At 34.3% G+C, this 21757-nt stretch overlaps 1 protein-coding gene across 1 annotated transcript in view; it reads left to right on the top strand.

Moving 5' to 3' along the window:
• ITGBL1 (integrin subunit beta like 1) overlaps positions 1 to 21757 on the top strand; it is a 303482-nt gene that overhangs the window by 82177 nt on the left and 199548 nt on the right. The gene's annotated exons all lie outside the window — the stretch shown is intronic.

Here is a 21757-nt window from a genome sequence, read left to right as displayed (position 1 = left end):
AAAGTCCAAATCAAATATACATAATATTTATGCTAATATTATTGTAACAACAATATCCATTAATCATGTACTTATTATGTATTGGATACCACACCCATACCTTATAAACATGTTGCCTTGTTTAATTTGATAATCTCTATTTTACAGATGAGGGAGCTGCTCAAATTACTTGTCCAAGTTCACTCACCTAGTTAATTGCTGTTAAGACTTGCTTCATGCTCTTAACCATTATACTTAAACATAATGAAGTGGAGGCAATTCTTAATATTTGAAACTGATTATTTTAAACACACACACAAAATAAAACACTCCTTTCCTAATAGGTACTCAACTAAGAAAATAAAATTAGTGGTATGCATTAAAATAATATCCAAATTCATAATGGAATATTAATGGAAGTTTGAAATATTTGGGATATAAAGTTTTTGAAAGTTATGTGATAGTATTCTACCCAGCCCTCCACAAAAAGTGTCTTGATATCCATGTCTAATAGAGGTTATTGTGTAAGGGGACCATGATCTAACCTAAAGCCACCTGACAGAACCACATGAAGTGATGGAAATGTTGTTTATTTGCACTTCTCAATATGATAACATATTGAGCGCAAAAAAGGAACTGAATTTGTAGATTTATCTAACTTAAAAAAACGTATTAGGCACTACTATCAGAGATAAATATTTAATAGATAAAAATTTATAAGAAAACAGAAGGCTAAATTACACAATCTTAGACAAAAAGGTTATTGATTAAAACACAAAAACACCCTTAAAACAATGTTCCACATTAGAAATGTGGCCATTTTTACATTAAGACACATTGAAGTTAACCATGCAGTAATTGCTGGGATGGATAGGGGTCAAGGTGTGGCAGGATCCTTTGCTTAAGTGGCTGGTGAGAAAGACCCCAAATGTTATTTATTCTTAATTAATTTAAATTTAAGTACTCATATGTAGATGATGGTTGCTATATTGGAAAGTGCAGCCTAACTTTCACTGAACTTTTTTCTTTCTTTCTTTTTTCTTTTCTCTTGAATAAAGGGAATATGTATAAACTTTGACATCAGGTAGAAAAAGGTTTAATTCCTAGTAAAAATCTGAGTAACTGATTGTTCCCCTCTTAAATGCGAACAATAAATAATAATGTCTACATACATGACTATTTTGAAGATTAAAGAGGTATAATCTATGCAAAGAACCTGGTAGAGTTCCTGCAATCAATGATGTCCTTGATGATAATGATGGCGATACTAATACTAATGGTCAAATAGGGTGAAAGAAGGTCCTCATTTCTATGTTAATGTCTCATGTACTAAATCATGTGTTTTCTCATGAATATAGTAATATTTTACATGATGTAAATAATGCCATGTGTGCTGTAGTGGTTTAAGTATGGAGCAGTTCTCACCCATGAGCATGTATATGTCTTTTTCAGGTAAGGGTTGAAATATTAAGCTTATATTGTTACTTATAACATCAAAACCTAGCAAGAGAAAGATTTGTGGTAGATGATATAGAACTTGCACTCAAATTTCCATCTTCTGTTTCTATGTACTCCTCTTAAAATAATAATAATATAAAGACCTTATGATTCAATAAAAATATAAATACTTGTGGAACTTCACTAAAGCCTTTTGATATGAAATAAAACAAAAATGTATTACAATCAGTGGGTTAGTGTGATCAAAATTCCAGGTGAAATTATTTTTAAGTAATGTCTTCTCTTTTTTTAACAGACCACTAGCACTGCTTTGTAGAGGGCAGTATTTATTTTGTTTAATCCTGCATTTGGAAAATTTTAGACACTTGAAATGAATGCAGTAGTTGTGAGTGCTAGAGGAAATCCAGTGTTCTTAGAAGATAATAATTAAAGAAGTAATATTTTAGCTGGGAAACTTGCCAAGTCATGATTCAACTTCCATCTTCCACCATTGTCATAGCTCCATGGAGTAGATGGCACCTAATCAAGCTCTTAAGGATAACCATTGTTCTGCACAGGGCATCCTGCTAACTTCATAGGTATGTTAGTGTCTGTGAGAGATGCCACAAAAGTGGTTCACTGGAACCCAGGAATTTAACAAAAAATAGGAAAGGAGAAGTTTAAAGTGGGAATACAAATAATTTGCTGAGATGCCAAAGCATGAAGAGTAAACGAAACCAGAGGATTGCTGGGCCCATTGCAAATCTATGGGACCAGGGGAGGGAAGGCAGAAAATTAAAGGGCAAAATGTACTTCCAATCAAACACTGGTGTTTGATTAGCTTACAAAGGAAGTGGAAACAAGTAGCAAGCAGGTGAGGAAGTGATAAACTCACTTCTTTTAGACTGGTAAAATCCTTTTGTTTCTGACTCTTGTCTCAAATGAAAAAAAAATGGTGCTTTTGAGGGATAGAAGTGTGACAGAAATAAAATAAGAAAGGGTTAAAAAACGAAGGGATGTTAAATACTGAATTAAAAATATTTATAAACTTAGGGTGGATTCTAAAGAGTGGAACTTTGCTAATATAGGAGCTGTGTTGGGTAGCAGACAGCTTGAGATAATATTGGAAAATTATCCTGCATTTATTAGTTCATTCCTTCTTTCACTTTCTCATTCATTTTCAGGAACTATTCTAGAATTGACAGATATAGCATAAAATAAAAACTGACAAAATATCTGCTTATATACAGCTTTCATTGTAATATGGAAAAGTACAATAAGTATAAAATTAGCAAAAACTAAAGTATGTTAGATGGTGATAAATACTATAGAAAAATTAGGTAGGGAAAGGGAATAAGATTGTTTGGATGATGAGAGCTGCGATTTTAAATAGTGTGACAAAAATGGCATGCAAATGTAAATAGACCTTATATTATTCAAGGAACAGAAAGGAGACCAGTACAGATAGAGCTGGGATAGAGAGAATGGGGGCAGAGGAGTAGAAGATGCAGTGAGAGGGCAATGGGTAGAAATAGGGTTTATAATGAGATTCATGGACCTACACCAGAAGACTTGGACAGAGGATGATTGTTCCACCACTCACAGAAGCATCAGTAAGGCCTTTGCCCTCCAAATAATGCAGAAGAGCTTCCCATTCTTTTGTCCTGACATATTATCAGCTCAATATAAAATCATAATCAAAACACTGTGCTGATTACACCTGCCCCCTTATTATTTTCATTCAGAGAAGTACACTAAAAAAAAGAGAAAGAAACAAAAGAAAATGAAAGATCAACCTACTATATCATCCAATTTACTTTCATTGTTTCAGCCATGGAGGTTGTGATTTCTCTTATTCTTAGCACATTTTATGGAAATATTTGAGTTCAGCTGTGCAATGGCATTAAAACTCTCTCAAAAGTGAGAGAAGAAATATCTTTTTCAGAACCATGGTTTGGGAAAATAAATACAGACAACTGCTCCATGAGAGGCAGAAGTGTCAGGAGGAGGATACCAGTATACCAACTATTTGAGTACTTTGAGAAAAATATGATGAGACTCTTAAGTGGGATACTAGTGGAAGTCATTAGCAAATATTTATTGAGTGTTTACCATGTGCTAGTATCTATGTCCCATCTCCATAGTTCTAGGTTCCAGGAACAAGTCAGGGCTCCTTGCACTCATGGTATTTACATTTAATGAAAATAATAATAAATCAAATTTGAGGAACATTCAGCCTATACATAGGAAGATATATTTTTGGTCTAGGCAGACAAATGTCAAGAGCAACAGCATGAAGTAACAATGACACAATGTCTCAAAGTTGGGAAAATGAAGCAATGTCTTCAAAGGTAAAGAAATTGATTGGTTACCCAGCCAAAGGCGTAAAAGTGCTAGCAAAAAAAAAAAAAACATCTCCATTCACATTCATTTCTCACCCAAAGATTTCACCTCAGGTCACACAGGTAATTCTTTTCCTTTTGTGTAATTTCAAAATATAAACTGAGTGGAAATAATTGTCCTTTATGAAAAGTCACTCTTTTTTGATGTAATCTTTTTTAAAGACTTTGTTTATTTTTAGACAGAAGGGAAATGAGGAAGAGAGAGAAAGAAACATCAATGTGTGGTTGCCTCTTGTGCACCCTCTATTGGGGACCTGGCCTGAAACCCAAGCATGTGCCCTGATTGAGAATTGAACTGGGGAACCTTTGGTTTCACAGTCTGGTGCCCAATTCACAGAGCCACATCAGCCAGGGATGATATAATTTTTATTGTATTTTTTCCATCACCATTTAGTCACATTATATCCTCCTCCTACCAGCAACCACTACATTGTTGCCCATGTCCATGAGTCCTTTGACCTTTATGCTCAATCCCTTTACCCCCTCATCCCTCCCACCACTAGCTGTCATCATGCTCTCCATCTAGAAGTCAGTCCCCATTTTCCTTGCTAGTTCATTTCTGATTTTATTTATTTGGGTCCTTTCTCTTTTTTTTTTCTTGGTGAGTCTGGTTAAAGGTTTGTCAGTCTTGTTTATCTTTTCTAAGAACCAGATTTTGGATTTATTGATTTTTGTATCATGTTTTTAGACTATATTTCATTTATTTCTGCTCTGATCTTTATTATTTTTTCCTTCTGCTCACTCTGGGCTTTGTTTCTTGTTCTTTTTCAAGTTCATTTAAGTATGAAGTTAGATTGTTTATTTGAGTTTTTTCTAGTTTTTCTGTAACGCTATGAATTTCCCTCTTAGGATTGCTTTCCCAGTGTCCCACAGATTTTGGATCATTGTGTCCTCATTTACATTTGTTTCAAGGTATCTTTTGATTTCTTCCTTGATCTCATTGTTGACCTATTCATTGTTTAATAACATTTATTTAGCTTCCAAGTCTTTGCACATTTTTCAGTGTTCTTCCTGTGATTGATTTCTGGTTTCATAGCATTGTAGTCAAATAAGATGCTTGATACTATTTCAATCTTCTTAAATGTATTGAGATTTATTTTGTGTCCTAACATGTGGTCTATCCTAGAAAACATTCCATGTGCTGTTGAAAAGTATGTATATTCTGTTGCTTTGGGATGAAATGCTCTGAAAATATAAATTAAATCCATTTGCTCTAGAGTGCCGTTTAAGGCTGCTATCCCCTTATTGATCTTCTGTCTGGAAGATCTACCTGTTGAAATCAATGGGGTGAAATTATTCTCTGAAAATATCAATTTTCACATATCTGAAAATAACATATCTGACTATGACTGCATTTCTGTTGCTCTCTCCCTTTATTTCCATTGAGATTTGCTTCACACATTTAGGTCCTCCTATGTTGGGTGCATACATGTTTACTAGAGTTATATCCTCTTGTTGGATTATTCCCTTTATCCTTATGTAGTATCCTTCTTTGTTTCTTACTATAGCCTTGGTCTAAAGTCTATTTTGTTAGATACAAGTACTGCTACCCTAGTTCTTCTTTCCTATCCATTTTCATAAAATATCATTTTTACATCACTTTACTTTTAATTAAGTGTATATCTTTTGATCTGAGATGGGTCTCTTGGAGGCAGCACATATATGGTTATTTTCTTATCCATTCAGCTACCCTATGACTTTTGGCTGAAGCACTTAGCTACTTATATTTAAGGTAATTATTGATAGATATGTATTTGGTATCATTTTATTCTTAGACTATTTTTTTCTGTTTTTTTCTTCTTTTTCTTCTCCTTCTTAAAGCAAGTCCTTTAATATTTGTTGCAGTAATGGTTTGTTGTTAACAAACTCCTTTAGCTTTTTCTGGAATGAGAACCTCCTTATTTCTCCTTCATTTTTAAATGATAGTCTTGTTGGGTAAAATAGCCTTGGTTGTAGCTACTTGCTTTTCATCTCTGTGAATATTTCACACAACTTCCTTCTGGCATGAAATGTTTTGGTTGAGTAATCAGATAGCAGTCTAATTGGTGCTCCCTTATATGTAACTACCTGTTTTTCTCTGACATATTTTAGGATTCTCTTCTTGTCTTTAAGCCTTGTCATTTTAATTATGATGTGTCTCAGTAGAGGTCTCTCTTGATCCAACTTGTTTGGGATGCTTTGAGCTTTCTGGACTTGGACACTTTTTCCCTTCACCAGATTAAGGAAGCTTTTGGCCCTTATTTCTTCAAATAGGATTTTGATTCCTTGCTTGCTCTCATCTTCTGGCATTCCTAAGATGCAGATGTTGTTATACGTTATGTTGTACAAAATGTTTCTTAAGCACTCCTCATTTCTTTTAAATTCTTTTTTCTTAGTGCTACTCTACCTAGGTGGGTTTTCCTACCTTGTCTTCCAAGTCACTGATTCAATCCTCTGTTTCATCTAGCCTACTGTTTATTCCTTCCAGTGTACTATTTATTTCAGATATTGCATTCTTTACTTCTGACAGGTCCTTTTATCATGTTTTCTATAACTTTTTCATGCTGTTAATTATCCTTATAACTGTTACTCTAAACTCTATCTGATTAATGTCTTGCCTCTATTTATCTAGTTCTTCTTCTGGAGAATTATCTTATTCTTTTATTTGGGGTCTGTGTCTTTGTTTTCCCATTTGCTCACTTCTTTGTATTTTCCACCCTAGTTTTTAAACTAATCATCTGTTAAACTGATCAGTTGTTTCATCAAGTTGTCATTAGCAGCCCAGCTTAACCTCCACAGCGTAAGGCCAAGTAAATCATGCAGATGAAGCTATTGCTTCCCCTCAGGGTGATGCCACTTGGAGGGGAGTGCCCTGCCTGAGAAAGATGGCTTCTGCAGTGCGAGGAACAGGGATCTTTACAGCTATTTCTTCAGTTTTCTCTCCAGAGCTAGCAACCTCAGATTATCTTCAACTGTCTTTAGTCCACTTTGCCTTCCCTCTGCTGGAACCCAGGGTAAGTGGCTACAAATGAGATTTTGTGCATTAGCCCTTTTAAGAAGCATCTCCAGCTGTCTCTTCCTGGCAGACAGAAACCCTGCTACTTTTCATAGCTGGATGATATATAGGTTCATTTCTGATCTGTTGCTTTAGGCTGGGGAGACCAACTTGAGGTTTAGACTTCACACTTTTCAGAGGGAACCCCTCAGCTACTGAAATATCCCTCTGGGAATTCAGTTACTTCCATGGGAGCCTACTCAGACCTTTTGTACTTCCTCTGTACTTCCTACCAGTCTCATTGTGGTGAACGATGTCCTTGGGTATAAGCCTTCTCTCCTGCTAGTGTTCCATTGGTTATACAGGATGAATACAATTTAGTTGTAATTTCAGATTGGTCATGGCAGGAGGTTAGTGTTATTTCTACTTACTCCTTCACCATCTTGGATCTCTGCTGAAAAGTCGGTCACTCTTTAGCCACTTTTCCTAGAGCATATCAATTCTGTTACCAACAACAAAAAGGTGATTGCACTTCTCAGTTTTTTGTTCTTTCAATAAATACTTTGTCCTAGGTCCAATATTTCTTAGAAAATTAATTTTACTGTTGCAAGTGTTTCAGTAACCTGTGACTAATCCTAAATTACCTATTAATTAGAGAAGGAGGCCAGGACTAAGTGGCAAACAAAGTTGACTTTTCATTCTTCTCACAACTTTTTATTCTTGGGAAACCATCTTGGTCTTCTTGTGGTGAGCCCATTATTTTGATATTCTGGCCATTGAAGTTGGCTAAGGAATGTCCTGGAGCCCACAGCTTATCATCCACTGCATTGGAAGCAAAATGAATGTCAGATTAATGAGATTTTATTATCAACAGAGCATATATTGAAAAATATACTGTATATCTTTTTTTCAGTGAGCCTTTTGCTCTGGATTAATACTATCTCAAGACTACTTGTTTTTCATATTAGAAAACCATACACTTATTATTAGGTGACACCCAAAGTGTCAAAAACTAAACATTTTGCTTATTCATTAGAAGAATATGTGTTGTTCATATCAAGAGCCACTTATTTTTATTCTCTTGAAGACACTTTGAAATTAAATTGGAAGCACATGAGAAGTTTTTAGAGTATCCATGACTGTAAAAAGAAAATAAAACAATGATCTCATGTGTCACTCCATTATAATAATCTTTGATGTTTGTCCCAGACCCAGTGTGCATCACTTCCATGATTCAGAACCAACTTGTAGGAGGAATCATCAATGCACACTGCCATGAGCAATTGTCACATGGACCATGATGACTTTCCTAAAAGCTTTAGTCATTGCTTCTCACATCAAGTCTGTTGTAGTAGAGGCAAAACATAATGTCTAAGAATTGTGGACTGTGGCCAAATGAGTTGTCATTCCTTGGACTAATGTGAGCAAGGAAGAGAAGTTGGCAAAAAATCATTTCTCTGCAGTTAAATGTGATTAATCTATACCTTCCTAATGAAATCAGAAGAAATAAACTATTCTCTCTTTCTCTCTCGTTCATATCTACATATCTGTATCTATATCTATACTTATCATCTATATCTATGTCTATACCATCATCTATATCTAACCTATCTATCTTAAATTGGAAATACATGAGACATTTTTAGAGTATCTGTGACTGCAAAAAGAAAACCATGTACATAATAATCTTTGATTTTGTCAAAGATAAAGATATATATCACCTGCCAGCTCTCTTCTACACTGTGATTTAAGCAACATACTCTGAAGAAGTTATATAGCATAGAACCATGGATTCCTTGTTGGAAATTCTCCCAATTAAAGGCATAGATTTCCTTTCAAAAAATAATACCATTGATGATGTGCTTCAGATTCTATATAACCCCTCACATGGCCTCTACTGTGATTTACTTTCTATAGGAAATAATTCAATTATTTTCTTTTATTGATTAGCGAGAAATTGTAAACTTAAATGCTTTTTGCAATTATTCTTAAATAAAAAAACTTAAAAATGACTCTCGAGCTTGGTACCCAGGTAGGGACCTGTCAGGAAAATAATCTATATCACATTTGGGAAGGATCCAAGTGGTCATTACGCCAACTGATTTATTTATGTAGCTATAAGCACTAATGTAATTTTACATGTGTTTGTGCAATTGCTTGATTACTATTTGCCCCCTCTACTCAAGTGTAAAGTATATGAAGGCAGGAGTCATAGATGTGTTGGCTTACCACTACTGTTTTCAAAGTATCTAATAGAGACCTTACTCTCAGTACTCAACAAAACCCCTGACCCAGAGTTGGTACTCCATATCAATGTTCAGTTACAGAATGAGTGAATCAACTACCTATAATTAAAGTTTTGTGCAGTTTCATTTTAAAGGGGTTATCTACACTATTTTGAACACCTCTAGCATTAAAAGAAAACCTTTCTTCATTAGGAGACCCAGTTTTGGCTATTAAAAAATTTTCATTTTTTTGCTGAAATATGTTCATGTATAGGCTTTACTATTCAACAATGCAATATGGTATTGTATAGAGTAGAATGATTGATGGTGCTAATGTAAAAAATAAACTAAAAGACTAAAAACATAAAGACACATGTTTGAAAGTGCCTTAGAGGTTTCTTTTTTTAGATTTTTTTTCTTTCTTTACCCCCCCCTTTTTTTAAAAAAAGGTATTGGAACTGCTATAGGAGTTAGAATTCAATCTCAGAGGACATGTGGAACATCTTGTTGATTTTTAAAACTTCTGGTGACTGCATTCATTAAATTAAACTGAAGTATCTAAACCATATATTTAGTTTTAAATGTTGATTTTTTACAATCTTGTACTTGTGGATTCAAATCAGGGGTTTTCAATATGACTTCATGAAATGAAAGACGGACTAAAAAAGTCACTGGAAAGGAAATATAAACAATTGCCTCCAAGGTTAGTTCAGTTCTCTGATATTTCTGCTATTCTACCACTGGACTAAAATTACTTCTTGTATGTTAAAGTTTGGTTTAAGCTTTTCATAATCATTAGTATTCACTCACTTATTCAGTATTTAAGCATTATCTAAGTCTTCCTATTTGGGGGGGCTAGATATCAGGCTGTTTTAAAACAATACTCTGGAAAGGATAAAAATTGGCCATTAATATCATTCAAAGTTAGGCTCATTGACTTGGAAAATCGATATGTGTGCTGAAAAACAGGGACTGCTCTCATCTGGACTATGCTACACCCTTTTGTTTTATAGTTTTTGAGAATATATCTTATCTATTAAGTAATTTAGTGGACATTTCTCTAGGATTCCATACTTCTTAATTTACTCTCAAAGATTCAATACATATAAGGTATACAATTTTACCTTGTGAGTTGGACATTTCTCTAGGATTCCATACTTCTTAATTTACCCTCAAAGATTCAATACATATAAGGTATACAATTTAATTTTTTAATTTTATTTAGTTATTTTTCGAGTACAGTTTTTTGTCTATTTCTCCCATCCCAGCCCCCCCACCCCGTGCTCCCCACCTCCCTCCCATTTCCACCCCTCTTAGTTCTTGTCCCTGTGTCCTTCCTATTTGTTCCTCCAAATCCCTCCCCATTTTCCCCTTAAATTTCCTTCCCTCTCCCCTCTGGTCACTGTCCCCTTGTTCTCTATTTCAGTGTCTTTGTTTTTATTCTGCTTGCTTGTTTGTTTTGTTTAGCTTCCTGTTAAAGGTGAGATCAGATGGCTATCATAAACAAAGTAACAAACAACAAATGTTGGAGAGGTTGTGGGGAAAAGGGGTCCTTAGCACTGTTGGTGGGATTGCAGACTGGTACAACCATTATGGAAAACAGTATGGAATTTTCTCAGAAAAATAAAAATCCACCTGCCTTTTGACCCAGCAATTCCATTGCTAGGATTATATCCTAAGAATCCTGAAATATTAATTTCAAAGAACCAATGCACCACAATGTTCGTAGCAGCACAATTTACAATAGCCAAGAGTTGGAAGCAACCTAGGTGCCTGCCCATCAGTAAATCAATGGATCAAAAAATAGTGGTACATATACACAATGAAATTCTATGCAGCAGAGAGAAAGAAGGAGCTACTACCCTTTACAACAACATGGATGGAACTGGAAAGCATTATGTTGAGTGAAATAGGCCAGGTGTTGAAAGACAAATACCATAAGGTATACAATTTTAAATAAGGTATACACCTTTTTTAAAGACAAACTTCCCAAATTATTTCTTAGAAGTAAGCTATTTGTTTGAAGATTTGTTAATTTTTTAAAAATAATTTGGATACCATTAAGTGCATTTTTAAAAACAAAGTAAATACATATAAAAATATTTGCAGTAATTATTTTCTTATCTAAAAAGTTAATTTATATCTTGAGACCATATAGAAAGTAAATACTTGTACATTATTTGACAAGTGATGTATTTATTCATCACAAATTAAAAATTAATTTCATGATTGTTCTGCTTAATAGATGCTTGAATAGATTTTAGCAGATTCCAAATATTTGTTAATGTTTAGTTTTGGAATTCAGTATCAGTATATTTAGATGCTAATTGCACATTAGTCTTTCTTTTAAAATTTGTGTGCTCCGTGGATTATAAACAGCATCCCTATTACAGATTTTCTGAGTACTGTTTCTTCCAGTAAAGTTCTATTCATTCCATGGCACTTAAGATTAGAAAGAAGAAAGGAAAGCAGATGAACATACAAAAAACTCTTCTCTGAACATGACGTTATAGAGTGACAATGTACAGATTTAAAACATTAGTTGGCAAATGTTTTGTTTTCTATAACATTGTGTTAATAAGGTAAAAAATAATCCAAGTAATGTATCTAAATAATAGCTTTTCAGTATCATAAGAATGATTATAGTTATCAGTTGATGCTTAGAAATATTAGTCCCTAAGACCTAACATTAGGTCCAATTTCCATTGCACAATAATTTAAAAGCATTAATTAAACCAACTGAAGATTGTTTGGAATACAAAATAAAAAACTGTTGAAAACAATATTAACAATATGTACCATATTGTTCTGTGTTTAATGTGTACTTTTTTGCCCAAATTGTTGAAGGAAAATAAGAATGCACATTATACATGAGTAGTACTAATTCTGTATCTATATAAATATTTTTAATTATTTTATTTATGCTTATGCATTAAACCTGTAACTCTAGAAAGCAATAATGATATCCATATGTAAAATAATATCCTGGAATCTGATAATTGGTTTTGTTTCTAGATATGAATAAATAAATAATTGAATTAAAACATTTAAAAAAGATTTTTTTTCTGAAAGTTTGGGACGAAAATGTGGGTGTGCATTATACATGGAAGCACATTATACATGGTAAAGTACATAGCAATTGATAGGAACAAGAACATCTTTTCAGTGGCTGAGTGTTCATATCAACATTCAACTGAGTTTAATCCAAAGTGGAATACCATCATTAAAGCACAAACTTGCAGAATTACAAGTTGAATTATATTAATTTTATAATTAAAAGGTTTAGTCAAATTTCAAAAGACATCTGGTCAAAATTTAGTTTGAACTTTCAGACTCTTTAGTTTTTTAATATTTTAATGTTTTTTAAATTTAATCTTTATTATATTTTTTCCATTATGTTCAATCCCTTTATAACATCCATCCTACCCCACCACAATCACCACACCGTCTATGTCCATGAGTCATTTTTCCTTTTTGCTCAATCCCTCCTCTTCTTAACCCTCCCACAGCTGTCATCTGAGTCTATTTCCATTTTCCTTATTACTTCAATTTATTCATCAGATTCTACATCTGAGTGAAATCATATGGTATTTGTCTTTCTCTTAATGGCTTAATTCACTTAGTGTTATGTTTTCCAGGTCAATCCATACTGTCACAAAGGGTAAATTTTTCTTCTTCTTTATGGCTAAGTACTATTCCATCGTATTAATGTCCCATAGTTGTTTTATATACTCATCTACTAGTGCACCTTTGGAGTGTTTTCATATCTTGGCAATTATAAATAATGCTGCAATGAACATAGGAGTGCTTATGTTCTTTTGAATTAGTGTTTTTGGTTCCTTCAGATATGTTCTCAGAAGTGGGATTGCTGGATCAAAAGGCAGATCCATTTTTAATTTTTTGAGGTATCTCCAGACTGCTTTCTACAGTGGCTTCACCAGTTTGTATTCCCACCGATGGTGCAAAAGAGTTCCCTTTTCTCTATATCCTTTCTAATATCTGTTGTTTGTTGAATTATTGAAGATAGCCATTCTGACAGGTGTGAGATGATAGCTCATTGTGGTATGAATTTGTATTTCTCTGATGATTAATGACACTGAGTATCTTTTCATATGTCTACGAGCCATCTGTATGTCCTCTTTGGAGAAATGTCCATTTGGGTCCTTTGACCATTTTTTTAAAATTAGGTTGTTTGGGTTTTCTTTGCTGTTGAGTTTTGTAAGTTCTTTATAAATGTTGGAGATTAATCCCTTACTGGATATATCAGCAAATATGTTCACCTATTTTGTGGGTTGTCTTTTTATTTTGTTGGTTTCCATGGTTGTGCAAAAACTTTATAGTTTGATGTAGTGCAATTTGTTAATTTTTTTCTTTTATTTCCCTTGTCTGTGGATATATATCCAATAAAATATTGCTACTAGCAATGTCCAAGATTTTGGTGCCTATGTTTTGGTCTATGATTTTTATAGTTTGAGTCTAACATTTAAGTCCTTGATCCACTTCTAATTTATTCTTATGTGTGGCATAAAAGGTTATTCTAGCTTCATTTTTATGTACATATCTGTCCAATTTTCCCAACAACATTATTGAATAAACTATCTTTAGCCCACTGAATGTGCTTGCTTCTTCTGTCAAATATTAATTGACTATAAAGTTGTGGGTATATATCTGGGCTCTCTATTCTGTTTCATTGATTTATGTGTCTTTTTATGCCAGTACCATGCTGTTTTGATTAATATGGCCTTATGCAATCAGTTTGATATTATGTACTGTGATTTCTCCAACTTTGTTCTTCTTCCTCGGGATCTCAGTTGTTATGCAGGGGCTTTTGCAGTTCCATCTACATTTTTGAAATATTTGTTCTAGTTCTGTGAAATACATCATTGGAATCTCAATAGGAATTGTATTAAATCTATAGATTGCTTTGGGTAATATGGACATTTTAATGTTATTAATTCTTCCTATCCATGAGCACAGTATGTGCTTCCACTTATATGTATCCTCTTCAGTTTCTTTCTTCAGTGTCTTATAATTTTCAGAGTATAGATCTTTTACCACTCAGTTAGGTTTATTCCTAGGTATTTTATTATTTTGTAGCAATTGTAAGTGGGATTGTTTTCTTTATTTCTCTTTCTGTTAGTTTGTTATTCACATGTAAAAATGTAACTGATTTCTGGATATCAGTTTTGCATCCTGCTGCTTTGCTGAATTCATTTTTCAGTGCTAGTCGAATCTTGGTGGAATCTTTTGGTGTTCTCTATGTCCAGTATCTATTTAGATGTTTTTATTTCTTCTTCTAGTCTGATTGCTGTGGCTAGGACCTCCAGTACTATGTTGAATAGGGAGGTGAAAGCAGAAATCCCTGTCTTGTTCTCCATCTTACAGGGAAGACTTGTACATTTTTCCCTGTGGAATATGATGCAGGCAGTGGGTTTGTACTATATGGCTTTTATTATGTTTAGGTTTGTACCCTCAAATCCCACTTTGTTTAGAATTTTTATCATAAATGGATACTGGTTTTTATGAAATGTTTTTGCTTTATCTATTGATATGATCATGGGGTTTTAATAGACTTTTAAAATCATGCCTGTAGAAATTTTTCTCAATTTCCTTTCACTTGCTGGAATTTGGTATGACTTCAGGACATGTCTCTGTAGTAACTTAATCCAGATTCTGATTCATTCCTTAAGGATGTTGAGAATTCTTCAACTGAAAACAAGTCAAAACTAATTGTCATAATCTTCACAAACACTACCACTACTACCACCACCACCAAAACATTTTCCAGGATGTCTCTTCAGTCTTCAAAAATAATTTGAGTTTTTCAAAGTGATAGAGTTGCAAAACATTTTCCTTGCAAAATTTTTCAATTCAAAACCCTTCTTCATAATTATTTTACTTAAAGTTGGAGCTAAATGTTTTTCAAATGGCCCTTAGGAGTTATACATCAAACATTTACAATAAGCTTAATATGTGTTTTGATAGTTTCTAAAGAAGTATATTTCTCACAGCTAATTCAGTATTTGAGTTGACTGATGTAGATTTTGCATTTAGTTCTCCATACACTCCCTTGTTTTTAAATATAGGGATCAGAGGAATATTAGTGGTCCTATATGGAACAGGACTCTGCCCAGCAAATAACCAGAAGACCAGGCTTTTATTTCCTTTAAAAGGAATATTAACTGCTCTTCTCTTCCCTAAGTCAGGTTTACTACTAGAACAAGGTTGCATTTTTAATTTTTATTAAATTTATTGGGATGACATAATTTAGTTTCTAGAAGAGGAAACACATTAAAATTATTCATTTTTCTCCAGCAAAATCCATCTATGTAAAATTATGTAAAGCAATTTCTTAACAGACATTATTCTAAAGTAACTAATTGTGGACACAAGTACATTTCTGAAAGTTATGTTGGAAAGAGATATAGCATTAAGAGTGTAGAAGTTGAGAAGTATAGTAGATAAGACAAGATAATGGAATCAGAATTTATAATCTGAGACAAGCCAAATGGTATCCCTAAACCTAATGCTGGCTGTCTCTTTCTTAATTCATAAGGTTGTGGCAAATTAATTCATTGTGCTATTGAATGTAAAGGACCTACCTTAGGGTCTGACATATAGTATGTACTCAATGAAAGTTAGTTTCCTCTTTTCTTACCCTGATTTTAACTTGTCCAGCTCATGAAAATTTCTAAGTAAATTGATGCAAGTCATCTATTATTTTCTTATGATCGTCTCATTAGCAAATGTTGCCTTAAACACAGACAACGACTTCTGGTCAAATTAGCTTATTAATTTCATGTTCATAATTGTTCCCTGAAAAATAACTAGGACAAATGGTATTTGTGTGTATTCAAGAAACCAATGACATTTAAATATTTAATTTTAACCAATGACATTTCATAAGCTTTTAATACTTAATACTTAATACTTCAATTGCTTATCTCTATATAGAAGTAGGTATTTTCCTATGTTGATGTTCATAATCTACATTTCCAGTAAGTTATTTTCTAAACCTATTCTGGCATTCAGTGATTATTTCCCTGACTGTGATCACACAAGTTATTAGAATGGTGAGCATAAACAGGTGACAGTGTTAAAGTTGTACCGCTTATCACATTCCAGGATCAGTTTCATGAGATTTGTGAAGTTCATAATATTCTAATCAAATTGATGATTAAAGCCCTGACTACAGAAAAATCATATAATCTCTACCTGGAAGTATGTCTTGATAGTCTTAGACTGGCTCTCCAGGCTATTTTGTATCTTTACTTAGAAGAACACCAAGAACTAAAAGAAATTTTGACCAAGTAACTTAGGCAATATTTAAACTAGAATACATATCTTAAGTGATATAAATAAATTAGATTAAAATAATTTTATATACAACTTAGTCTTTAGCAATACATAAGATTTTAAATAAGTTTTTACTTCAGCCATTAGGACTCATGAAGTATGACAATTTGGAGATGCTATAGTGAAATGAGACTATAAATTCTGACAAGTGGGCAATTTATTTCATTGGACATATAGCGCTATGATAATCTCACTGAATTTCCTAGATTCAAGGTTTATTCACTAATCTTAGAAAATGAAAAACTATTAATTTAAAGTACACACATATGGGGGGTGGGCTGGGATGAGAGTAAAAAACAGAAAACTGTACTTGAACAATAATTAAATAAATTTAAAGAATAATAAAGTACACACATATTTATATAAATCAGAACTCTTTGTCTCATTTCCTAAGTTGTCACATAGATCAAAACCTATTAATTACTATATCAACTCTCAAAAATTTTACCTTAGAATGGATTTTAAATTTAGTCAATATATTCATTTGAAAAAGCAATATGGGATTCTATATGATTGTTCTACATGGAACAATTGAGATTTAGTCACAAATATCTACAGTTGGCTACTTACATCTTAATCAAAATTAGAATAAAATGATAATTTTATGAGGTTCTATTAATCCTATGTCAAACTTAGGTTACATAGATAGAAACTATATTTGGACCAAGCTTTTAAATCCCATATGAATTAAAACATGTTATTAATGTCTGTGCAAGCCGTACAACATAATTTTACCAGTATTATAATGAATGAGTTATTTGCAGTCATTTGAAGATAGTTATAATTTAAGTATGTAAAATAGGCTTTTGACCTAGATGCAAATTTTTTAATTTATATTGATATAACTTTGGAACACTATAGTGAAAAATATGATTTGTAGGAAGAAAAACTGGAGTCATGATCTACTTTTATTATTTACCAGCATGGTGCCCGTGAATGGTAATTATGTTGCCTTTATCATTTAAGTATTTATTAGACATTTGGGGGGACAAGTATTATTTGCCAAAAAATAGAATATGAACTAAGAATATAAAATCAAGATGGTGTAATCTTAGTCCTAAAGAAGTTCACAGTTTAGTGGCAAAGAGAGCCATGTAAAGAGATCAATAAATGTTAGTAAAATAATAGATACATACATGGTATTATCAGAGCCTGGAGAATGTCCCTCTCACAGTTGAGAATTAAGTACTGTTTTTATCTGTTTTAATTTTTATTTTTATTGAATTTTTTGGGGTTACATTGGTTAATAAAATTATATAGGTTTCAGATGTACTAGGGTAGCATTTTAAGCAGAAGAGAAGTCATAAATGATGTAAGTCAGGAAGTACTGACAGGAATGAAAGCACAGGCACTGTAGAGAACATTACAACCATAACTCTCAAATTTATATATAAATATAACATTTAACTAATCACATTAACCTTTAGAAATTAATAAAATATTTTCACATATATTTGCAAACTAATGTTCATAGAGAAGTTCACTTCTTTTGTTCCTTTTCATGTAACCAAAGGCAGGTTTGGCTGTCTGTGAAAGCTGATGCTCAAGAGGCAGGTGCTGATGTAAAGCACAGTGATTTATTCAGATGCTGGCTGCCTGGAAGATAGAGATTCATGTCTCAAAGCCCGTATCCTAGGAAAATGGACACTCATGTCTCAAAAGCTCATCTCTACCTCTCAGTAGAGGCAGAGGTTTTTATAAGGAGGGAGAAGGGAAGAAAACAAAAATCAAGGAAAGGGGTTGAGAAGTTCTCTACATGCAGATGAGCACAGTCCATTCCAATAAGGCAAGTGATGGTCCAATGTGCATCATCCTGGTTTAGTCATCCCCGCTTCATGTCATCCTGGCTTCACTTCATCTTGGCTCCATAAATGAAGGTCAGGAAATCTCCCAGAGTTGGGATACTTGAAGGTCACAGTCTTTATCTTTTGATACTAGTTTCTAAGATTCTTATATGAACAGGCTGTTCATTTAAAAGCTATATATTAGTCAGAGTGAGCACTTGCAGAACAATGTCAAAAGAAAAGTGGCATTACAATTTCCCACCATTACAATTTTTCATTGTTATATCCACATTATCCTTTTAAAAACAACTGTAATTGGATGAAAAAAATAATTGTTCCAGGAAAAATCCCTTTCATTTGTGATGAATAATAATTAAGAAATTAGGGGACTTCCACCAAGATGGAGGCATAGGTGGATGTGCCGTGCCTTCTCACACAACCAAGATTAGAGAAAACTAAATATTAGCAACAGAAAACACAGCCAGAACACGGAAAATTGAACTTTTTGGAAGTCCGTTAACAACAAATTCTTCAGCCTGACCGGTAAGGGGCGAAACCAGCGGCTGGCGGAGCAGGGTTGCACAGGAGGTCTCGGTCAGACGGACTCTGGCCTGCGGAATCCAGGCGCAGGGTCGGACCTAGTGAGCGACCCAGTGAGCAACCAGGCGAGCGACCGCAGGGGAGACAGCGGGGCAGCGTGTTGACTATGGTCGCGCATTTGTGCGCAGGTGGACAGGCGAGGGAGTGGGCGATTGGACCGGGCCGGCAGGTCCCCGAGGCAAGCGGCAGTGGAGGGCACCGCCATTTCCCTGCTCTGACCCCACCTCCACATACAGCGTCATACCCCTGCAACTCTGAGTGGCCCGGCCCAGGTGAACCACCTAAGGCACTGCTCCTCCGCACCCAGCTGTGAGAAACAGCAGAGGGGGCCGCCATTTCCCTGCTCTGACCACGCCCCCACATACAGCGTCACAACCCAGCGACCTGGGGGTCCAAGGCGCCACTTCTCACACTTAAAGGGCCCAAACAGACCAAGAATGGAGCAGGAGGATCTCAGAGCCCCAGAGCCAATAGATCTAAGCGATGAAGAAATAGCAAAACTCACAGATGCACAGTTTAAAACATTGGTGATCAGGATCCTCACAGAACTGGTTGATTATACCGACAAATTAGACAAATATATGAAGGCGAAACTAATGGAATTGCACAGGACACCAATAGCAATGAAAAGGAAACTGGGACTCAAATCAATGGAGTGGACCAGAAGAAAGCAAATAATGGCCAAACAGAAAAGAGTCAAGAAGCAAGAATTCAAAGAAATGAGGAGAGTCTTAGGAACCTCCAGGACATCTTTAAATGCTCCAACATCCGAATTATAGGGGTACCAGAAGGGGGAAAGACACAGCCACCAGTGGAAAACTTATTTGAACAAATAATAAAGGAGAATTTCCCCAATCTGGCAAAGGAAATAGACTTCCAGGAAATCCAGGAAGCTCAGAGAATACCAAAGAAGTTGGACCCAAGAAGAAACACACCAAGGCACATCATCATTACATTAGCCAAGATTAAAATGAAGGAGAGAATCCTAGAAGCAGCAAGAGCTAAGGGGACAGTCACCTATAAAGGAGTCCCCATCAGACTGTCAGCGGATTTCTCAAAAGAGACCTTACAGGCAAGAAGGGGCTGGAAAGAGGTATTCCAAGTCATGAAATTCAAAGACCTACAACCAAGATTGCTCTATCCAGCAAAACTTTCATTTAAAATGGAAGGACAGATAAAGTGCTTCTCAGATAAGATCAAATTCAAGGAGTTCATCATCACCAAGCCCTTATTATATGAAATGTTAAAGGGACTTATCTAAGAAAAAAAAGTTAAAGAAACATGAACAGTGAAAGGACAACAAACTCACAGTTATTAACAACCACACCTAAAACGAAAGCAAAGTAAAAGGACAGCTAGATCAGGAGTGGAAACATAGAAATGAAGATCTCAAGGAGGGTTAGCAACAGGGGAGTGGGAGGAGGAGAAGGGGGGAGAAGGTACAGAAAATAAGTAGCATAGACAGTAGATAGAAAATAGATGGGGGGGGCAAGAATAGTATGGGAAATATAGAATCTAAAGGACTTGAGACACATGGTCATAAACTAAAGGGGGGGGGTAATGGTGGGGATGAGGGGTAGGGTGGAGGGGAATAAAGGAGGAATAGAACAATGTAACAGCATAATTAATAAAAAAAATAAAAAAAAGAAATTAGGCTCCTGACAAGTAGTTCAGTTAGAGTGTCATCCCAATACACCAACGTGGTGGGTTTAATTCTCCACTGGGGCACTATAGGAAGCAACCAATCAACACATAAATAAATGGAATGACAAGTCAACATTTCTCCATCTCTCTCACTCTCTTCATAAAATTTATGAATAAAAAATATAAAATTAAAAAAGAAATTAGTATAATACCTATAGAAAATACAACACAAGAAAAAAACACAGAACGTGAACAAAGCACAAAACTAAGATAATAAATCAACACCTGAAAAAGCTTATCATGGAGCTGATAAAAAGTTTGAACCATTTTGTTATTAAAGTAAAAATAAAGAGTAATTTTTATTGAAAAATTTTTTTACTGCTCAACTACAGTTGTTTCAGTTCCCTCCCAACTTTCCCCCACCCACCCACTCCCACTTCCTACCCCCTATTTGGTTTTGTCCATGAATCCTTCATACATGTTCCTTGATGACCCTTCCCCTAGAAAGAGTTCTTGATAAGCAGCTAATGTATATATTGCTTCCAGGCAAAAGGAGCTAAAAGAAGAGATGACAAGTACTCAAGCAGGAAATTACATAAAAAGAGAAAATTGTTATAAAGACTTAATAAATACATGTATAGCATTTATGATGTGACAGTCACTGTTTTAAGCACTTTGCAATTAATATCTGAATCAATCCTTATAATAATAGTTTTATCTAATACTATTACTTTTTTCTATTTTATAGATGAGTATTCTGAAATATAAAGAGGTTAAATAACTTGATCAAGTTCACACAACAAAGTGAGAATTTGTGCATCAACAATATAGGTACATAGTCTGTGACTTAACCTCAGGCTGAAGTTCCCATAAAAAAATAAAATGAACTAGTGTTGCATGTTGGACGGTAAATAAAAGTAAAAAAATCACAATAATGAATGCAAAGAAAAGAAGAATAGACACTTATTAAGCCAATATCAGGAACAAGAAATAGACTTGAGGCTTAAGAATGAAATGAAAAATAACCAACTGTTATATCAATGATTGCAGAGAGAATGACATAGGAAGGAGAAAAAAGGAGATCCAACATAACAGTAATTGGTTTACATACATAGAATGGTATACATTTAGAAGAGAAACAATAAGGGGTTTTATACTCAATGTGATCTTATTCTTCATTATCTGGGTGGTGGGTTCAAAGGCTTTCATTATTAGGTGTTATATTGAAATTGACAGTAGCCAAGTGCTGGAAGCAACCTAGGTGCCCATCAGTAAATGAATGGATCAAAAAACTGTGGTATATCTACACAATGGATTTCTATGCAGCAGAAAAAAAGAAAGAGCTCCTACCCTTTG

The sequence above is a fragment of the Artibeus jamaicensis genome, unplaced genomic scaffold (genome assembly GCF_021234435.1).
Source record: "Artibeus jamaicensis isolate MK-2021 breed Jamaican fruit bat unplaced genomic scaffold, CSHL_Jam_final contig_559, whole genome shotgun sequence".
NCBI lineage: Eukaryota > Metazoa > Chordata > Mammalia > Chiroptera > Phyllostomidae > Artibeus > Artibeus jamaicensis.
The sequence above is the reverse complement of the archived record's forward strand: the minus strand, read 5'-3'. Positions and strand labels throughout refer to the sequence as shown.